This window comes from Octodon degus, unplaced genomic scaffold, assembly GCF_000260255.1.
Source record: "Octodon degus isolate 3935 unplaced genomic scaffold, OctDeg1.0 scaffold00023, whole genome shotgun sequence".
NCBI classification, from domain to species: Eukaryota; Metazoa; Chordata; class Mammalia; order Rodentia; family Octodontidae; genus Octodon; species Octodon degus.
Genome location: NW_004524599.1, coordinates 3,612,641 through 3,620,469, shown reverse-complemented (window position 1 = coordinate 3,620,469; position 7,829 = coordinate 3,612,641). Strand labels below are relative to the sequence as shown.

Below are 7,829 nucleotides of genomic sequence, written 5' to 3'. Positions count from 1 at the left end.
CATTTAGACTGTGATCCACCCCACAACTGTCTACAAGTCAGCAACAGTTCATCAGTCCTCTATATTGAACTCCTATCCTACAGTTATTCAAGTTCTACACATAACCCAGATTCTATATTTTCTTTTGTTCTCCCTCAGAATGTTCTAGAAAAAAGAAACAAAAACATGATTTCCAAGCCTGAGTTCAAGTTTGGGTCAAAATACTATAGTCTCTCCTTCCCTCCTGCCCCTCCCACCATCAGCCTTCTCTAAGGTCCTCAGTGCTTAGCAGAGATGCAGATACAGGGTCAAATGATCAGATGAATAAATACATGAGCAATTGTCCTAGGACTCTTAACTTAGTACTAGATCCGCAGGTACTAAGTCAAGAGTCCTAGGACACAAGCCGTCTGTTTTGTATCTTCACACCAAAGGGTATTTGTTTTCATCAGTTCTCTTAGTTCTCGCCAGTTTCCCAAGTGCCGGCACATTTACAGCCATTCGATAACATCTCCTAGCCTGCGAAACCGAAGTTGTTCAAGATGAGCGACAATAATTGACATCTTGTAGAATTATGTCTGTGGACAAGAGGAGAGTTACAATGGTTGAAACAGAACTCCCAACACTACCTTACACCGCTTTCCACGGTTCCACACCCCAGGCTTTAGGCTCAGCAGCCCTCCTTCCTTGCTCTTCAGAGGGCAGGTCTTAGGCCTCTGGCATAACACCACCCAGGAACTTGTGAGAAATGCAGATTCATGGGCTGCTCCCAGACCTAGTAAGTCAGGGTCTGAACATCTGAGGTGAGGAAATGCTGCTCCTCTGGGGACTACACTTTGGGTAGCAAGGCTCTCATCTTCAGCCCAATTTTGAAGAAGGTAGGGCTCCCCTCTACAACCTTATCAATAGAACATATATATAATGAGGGGATTTAAACTGGCTGTGGTGGTGCAAGCCTATAATCCCAGTGCTCTGGTACCTGAGAAAGATTGTCATGAGTTCAAGGCCAGCCTGTGCTACATAGGGAGACTTTGTCTCAGAAAAGAAAAAAAAAAAAAAAGGAGAGATTTCTGAGATGCACTTACACAATCAAGAGGGAGGCTGGATAGTCCCAAAACGTCCACCCGCAGGCTGGAGAGCCAGAAAAACCAGTAGCTGCTCAGTCCAAGAAGCCAGAAGCCTCAGAACAAGAAGGACCAATAAGGCAGCTGCACTGAGAGGGGGAAGCCTAGAAGGCGCCTGGTGCCGTTCCACGTCCAAAGGCTGAAGAACCTCGTGTTCTTCAGGAATGGGAGACTGCAGCACCAAAAAACGCATAGGCTCAAGCAGAGCAAAGCTGCGCAGGCGCAGGCTTCACGCTTCAGGTCTCAAGTTTTGTATTCGATCCAGGCCTCCCGCCTTTCCAGCAGCGCTGCCCACCTACAAAATCAGTCCTCGGCACTCACTTCACAGGCGCACCCACCCATCATCCCTGGAAGTGCCCTTAAAAGTATGGGGCTGGAAGTGTGCGTTGCCAGTTTTCTATGTGTCTCTCAACCCCGTCAAGTTGACAGCCAAGATTAACCAGCACGCACGTCTGGTTCCCTCCGCACCTTGGCTCCCGTTTTTCCTCCAGTGAGTCTTCACCTCCTTGCAGCAGCAGCTCCTCCCTAGAAATCATCACTGGAGTGTTCCTCTGAGCCTCGCGCAAGACAAGAGTGACTCGCTTGTCTGGACTCTGCACACACACTCCTAACCACTTCGAGTCAGAGCGAGTTAACATGTATTGCTTTCTCCTGTAGGATTGAGTTGTTCAACAGTGGGGCTCATCTTTATTTATCATCCAGCGCACAATATCTGCTTAGTAAATGTTCACCAAGTGCTCACTTCGGCAGCACATATACTAAAATGGGAATGATACAGAAAAGATTGGCATGAGCCCTGTGCAAGGATGACACATGAATTGGTGAAGCGTTCCATATACTAAAAAATAAAGTAAAATAAAAAAATAAATGTTCACCGAATGAATATCAACACCAGCCACATGCTCCTTGTCATTTTTACCTGTTTGGTAGGCTCCAGAGAAAGCCAAGACCTCTATAAAACGATAGATATTTCTTTGTGTCTCACGGTTGGTGGTTCTGGGAGTTGAGTCTAGGACTCACGCTAAGCACCTGATGCGCCCCCCCAAATTGTAAATGGGGCCATAGTTAGCATATAGCAAACAACATCTATGTGCCTATCGGATGAAGGCCATCTTGAGACGGTTGGGGTGGCGCCCTTCTGTAATCCCAGAACTTACTTGATAGGCCGAAGCAGGAAGATCCCCATGTGTTTAAGGCCAGCCTGGGGTACATAGTGACTTTCAAACCAGCGTGGAATACATAACAAAACCCCCATCTCTAAATAAATAAATAAGGGCTGGCCAAATAGCTCAGCGAATTAAAGCGCCTGTAAGCAGGCCCAGGGAATCCTGGGTCTGCCATGCCAGCCCCAACCCCGGGGTGTGTTGAGACAGCAATTGAGACTGGGCGTGGTGGCGCGCACCTACAATCCCAACTCTTGGGAGGCTGTAAACAGGCAGATCACTACAAGTCCGATCTAGCAGTGAGATGAACACCCTGTAGACCCGTCCCTAAAATTAAATAAATAAATAAGGCCATCTTGACCAAAAAAATCTGAGTTGGTTTCTTTCTTCCTTTTTTTTTCAGTCAGGGCCTCATTATGTAGCCCAGGCTGGCCTTGAACTCAGAGCAATCCACCTACCTCAGCCTCCTGAGGGCTGGGACTGAGGGATGTGCCAGCACACCCAGCTTGTTTCTTTTCTCTAGTACAGACCTCTGTGGTAAGCTACATAGTGCCCCCAATTTTTTTTTCCCATGCTGAACTCAAATTTGTAATTTTCCTGCCCCAGCCTCTCAGGATCCTGGGATTATAAACATGCACCCCCAAGGGCGGCTGAGGTATATTTTTAAGAGTGATCTCAAAGATGTGCTTAATCAGGGAATGATCAATGGGAGCAGATGATTGTAAATTGCAAAGAGCAAATGAAAAACTGATTTGTAACCCCCTATAGTGGTTGATAAATTGTGTCAACTTGGCTGAATCTACTCAGTGCAGTTCTGGAGGGCCCACCCTAGGGTGCGATTGGTTTCACCCTGGGACATGATTGGTTCCACCCAGGGGAGCGATTGGTTTTGCCCTGGGATGCAATTGGTTCCACCCTAGGGAGAGAGGGGCCCACCCCAGAGTGACTCAGCACAAAAAAGTGCATATAAGGGAGTTAAGGAGGACTTCCCTGGCCGCCCCCGCCCCCCCTCGCCTCCTTGGGGAAGGTCTGGTCTTCCTCATGTGCTGGTCCTCCTCCTCTGCTCTTCATTGTTTTCTGCCGCCAGTTTGCCTTGGAGCCAGCAGAGTATGAATTGAAACCTCCACAAACTGTGAGCTACATAAACCTCTCCTTTCTTCATTTTGAGTGTTAGGTAACCAGTAAAAAGTAACTAAGACACCCCCCCACTAGTAACCGAGATGACCCCCAACCACCCCTGACCGTATGTTCCTTGTGCAGTCCAGGCATACACAATAGCAAGCTTTGTGGTTCCCCCGCAATGTGCCACCCGAAAAGAGGCATATTTTAAAACACGCCTTGAGAATTGAAGGCATTGAAATAAATCACAAATTTGTCTCATTATTCCCTGCTTCTCACTCGCTCCCTCACACAGCTTCATTCACCACTCTGCTCCGGCAGCCTGGTTTGAAATAACTACAACTAGGAAAATTTTCTCCTTTCCCAAGGCCCCGAGCAAATCCCACTGGAAATGAAAGAACTATGTGGAGAGATGGTTGAAATTTTCCATAAGTTGAATTTTTTTATTATTATTCTTATAGCAACTGCTGCTTTAAAAGCCAGTTGTAACTCATATGGCTAACAAATGATTGCCTCATGTGGGAATAGCAGAATTATATTCCTCCAAGCCTATGCGCGCTTGCCCAAATCCTATGGGTGGTTTGTATGTTGAGAGCAAGGACTTTAGCTGGCGGGCCTGTGAAAGGTGGCACATACAGTCCTGGGACAACACATGTCTGTGTGTCATTGCCTTGCTACAACCAGCCTCAGCTACCGAGATGTTACCTCCTGTGACCCCCCCTCACAACAAATAACCGGCAAAAGATTTAGAATTTAGCTTTTTTTTTTTTTTTTTTTTTTTTTTTTTTTTTTTTGTCATCAGGGTCTCACTACACAGCCCAGACTCATAGTGATCCTTCTGATTTCTGCCTCCCTAGTGCTGGGATTACAGGCACAGGCCACCACGCCCGGACTCCATCGCCAGCTCAGCGTGCCCGAGGGCGAGGCCATCACAGCATTGCGAGACAGGGACCAAACCCTGGCCCCTGTGCTTACCCAAGCAAGCGCTTAGTCCGCTGAGCTATACCGCCAGCCCTGAGATTTAGAATTTAGGTTGAATGTGAACTTTAAAGTCATTACAGCGCCGGGGAGATAGCTCAGCGGACTCAAGCGCCTGCTTTGGTAAGTGCAGAGACCGCGGTTCAAGCCCCAGTACCACATGTGGTGCCAGCCCCACTCCCAGGGCGGGCTGAGCCAGCCACAAATAAATAAATAAATGATAAAATCACTTCATAGAATTTTTTTTTAATTTTTCAGAATACTTCTGCTTCTTCCCCATTTCCCTACCCGCCCTTCAACCTCTCCTCCCCTCCCCAGTTACAAAGCTTGGTTCCCGTGTCTTCCCTCTTCATAGAATGCTTCAGTCTCTTGGCAGCAGCCCTACAGAGTGACCATCCAGCCAGCACAAGAACATCTCCAGGGGCCTGCGATGTAGCTCAGTGGTGCAAGGTCCTGAATTTGATTTTTGGTACCAAAAAAAAAAAAAAAAAAACATCTCCAGGAAATAAGAACTCAGGACCCTAAGTCTCATCTCAACATATTTACACAGCCTCGTTTTATTTTTCGTAGCAGAACACTGTACCACAACGAAATGCGGGCTCTTCAGATTTTGTGTATACCTGTGCTTTATCACTCACTGTACCTGCTCGGGTGTTTGGCTTCAAGAGGCAAACATGCGCCCCAGTTACCTTAAGCAAATAAGAAATTTACTGGAAAGTGCAGTAGAAAATAGTAACAAGTTCAACCCCAGGAAGAGTAGGCACCACGTATAGGTAGAGACAGAACACTGTTCTGAGTTTTATCAGAATAAATCAGAACCAATGGTTTTCCATCTTGGAAACTCTCAGTTGAAGTAAGAAGTGGTGGTGTATGCCTATAATCCCAGCTATTCTGGAAACTGAAACAGGAAGATTGAAAATTCAAGGCTACCCTGAGCAATTAGTGAGACTCTAATTCAACCTAAAATTTTTTAAGGGCCGGCCAGATAGCTCATCAGACTAAGTGCCTGCTTAGGCAAGCGTAGGACCCAGGGTTTGATCCCCAGCACAGCATGCCATGCCAGACCCACACCCAGGCACGCTAAGCCAGCCACTTAGTCCAAGCATGGTGGTGCATGCCTGTAATCCCAGCACTGGGGAGGATGAAAACAGGAGGATCACTACAAGTCAAGGTGTGTAGTGAAACCCTGTACCAAATACATTTTTTAAAAAATTAAATGTTGGGAGTAAGCCTGGGCATAGTGGCACATGCCTGTAATCGCAGCACTCAAGAGGCTTAAGCAGGAGGATCACTGCAAGTATATAGTGAGTTCCATTTCAGCCTGGACTACATAGCGAGATGCTGTCTCAAAAAGCAAAAAGTTGGGGCTGGGGAGATGGCTCAGTGGAATAAGCGCTTCCCTGGCAAGCGCAAGGGCCTGAGTTCACAAAAACAAACAAAAAACCCAACAAAACAAAACCAAAAAAAAAGGCAAAAAGTTGGGGGAGCCAAGTGTAGCGTAGTGGCATGTGCTAATAATCTCAGTACGCTGAGGGCTGAGGCAGGAGGACTGCAAGTATGAGTCCAGCCTGAGCAGCGTAGCCATTTAGCATGACCCTGTCTCAAAATAAGAAATGAAAAGGGGCTACATGTAACTCAAAGTGAAGGTTCTGAGTTCAGTACCCACTTTCACAGAAGAAGCAAAAGAGATTCTGAGTCCAAATACTAAGACAATTCAGCCTGCAAAGTCTAAGTGTACGTCGGTCCCAGGCCCGGAAGAGACCAGTACCACTTGTGCCATATGCATCAGCATTGGGAATGAAGTGCCATTATCCAAAAAGGGAGACACCAACACCTCAGCAGACACCAACAGCTGAGCCAGGCATGGTGGCACACATCTGTAGGCCCGGCTACTTGGGGGGCTGAGGTAGGAGATCACTGCGAATTTGAGGCTAGCCTGGGCTACGCAGCAAAACCCAGGGTTGAAAATCAAGGGGCTGGGGAGAATGCTAAGCAGCATAAGTACCTTACTGGCAAGTTCAAGGTTCCAAATTTAATCCCCCATGAAAAAAAAAAAAAAACTGTACATCCAGAAAGCTCAGCAAGGATAGGAAGTGGTGAGGTACTCTATTATTAACAGACAATCAAAACTCCTTCATGGTCCAGTATGGTATTGCTCAACTATAAGCCTAGCTATTTGGGAAACTGAGGCAGGAGAATCTTAAGTTGGAGGCTAGCCTTGACAACTTAGCAAGAACTTGTCTCAAAATTAAAAAAAAAAAAAAAATTCTGGGGATTTAGCTTAGTGTGAAGGTCTGAGTTTAATTCCCCCATGCTGGAAAAAGGCTTACAGGGTTCTCAGTCCCTGCACTGTTTGAGAAAACTGCTCAGGCCACCAGCACTTACACTGAGGGGCTTCTGTTCAATTGGCTCCCCCAATATTTGCCATCCAGTCACTGACAGACCTCATTTTTCCAACAAAGGGGAGAGAGCTGCTGCCAGACACTTGGTTATTAGTATTACCTCCTTTCATGTGACTGTCTTGTTAAATTTCAAACATACTGGATCTCTCATCTTCTTTGAGGGGAGGGGAGGAAGAAATAGCTGGAGAAAGCACTCCTGACCCAGGCAAGGATGCAGGGGAAGCACAGTCTAGTTCCTTCCTTTTTTGCCAGGCATGGTGACGCACACCCATAATCCCAGCACATGGGAGGCTGAGGCAGGAGGAGTGCTATGAGTTCAAGGCCAGCTTGGGCCACATAGTGAGTTTAGGGTCAGGCTGCACTATATAGCAAGACTGTCTCTCAAGAAAATAAACCAATCATTCATCATCAGGCGCTTCATCTTCTCTCCCTTTTCTAAAAGCCCTGCCAATTACTAAAAAATCAAGAAACATAAAAGGAGGCTTAGGGTGGCAGTGCGTAGCCCTGTGGTGGAGTACATGCTCTGGCAAGTGCCAGACTCCGGGCTCCATCTCTAGCACCAGAAAACAGACAAACAAACCAATAGACCTGTCTTTCCCATGAGTGGGCTGCGAATCCCCCAGGGAGCCAGAACAGACTTGGGGGCACAGTCAAGCTCCACGCCTCCTCCCAGCACATGAGGGGGCTGCCCCACCGCCTCTGTGCCTAGATCTCAGAAGCAAAAGGATGTCCAAAAGGTGGGCTTTTTACCCAGTGACCCACGAACCCCCTCGGCCTCGGGATTTTAAACAAACATCCGCACATCATAAATACAATCAGGCGTGGCTATGTACATGTGCTTTTTTTCTGGGAAGAAGGTCTATTGCTTTCATCAGATTTTCAAAGGAGTCTATGCCCTGAATTAGTATCCTGTTCCCTTCTCCCTGTAATTAATGACAGGGTGTTTATTGAGACTTAGCTGCCGTGGAATCTGTCATTAGGGATGCAGCTAACTTCACCCTTGTGTAACCTCCGGAGCCAGCCGGAGGGTTAGGAGGTTTATATGGGTTTGGGTTTCATTTTAT

The 7,829-nt window shown here is 47.0% G+C and overlaps 1 non-coding gene across 1 annotated transcript; it reads left to right on the top strand.

The window, feature by feature from the left end:
• The first annotated feature begins 1,837 nt into the window (after positions 1–1,837).
• LOC111815907 lies at positions 1,838–1,944 on the top strand. The gene has a single exon (XR_002820533.1). It is a non-coding gene; the product is annotated as a U6 spliceosomal RNA (small nuclear RNA).
• Positions 1,945–7,829: the final 5,885 nt, after the last annotated feature.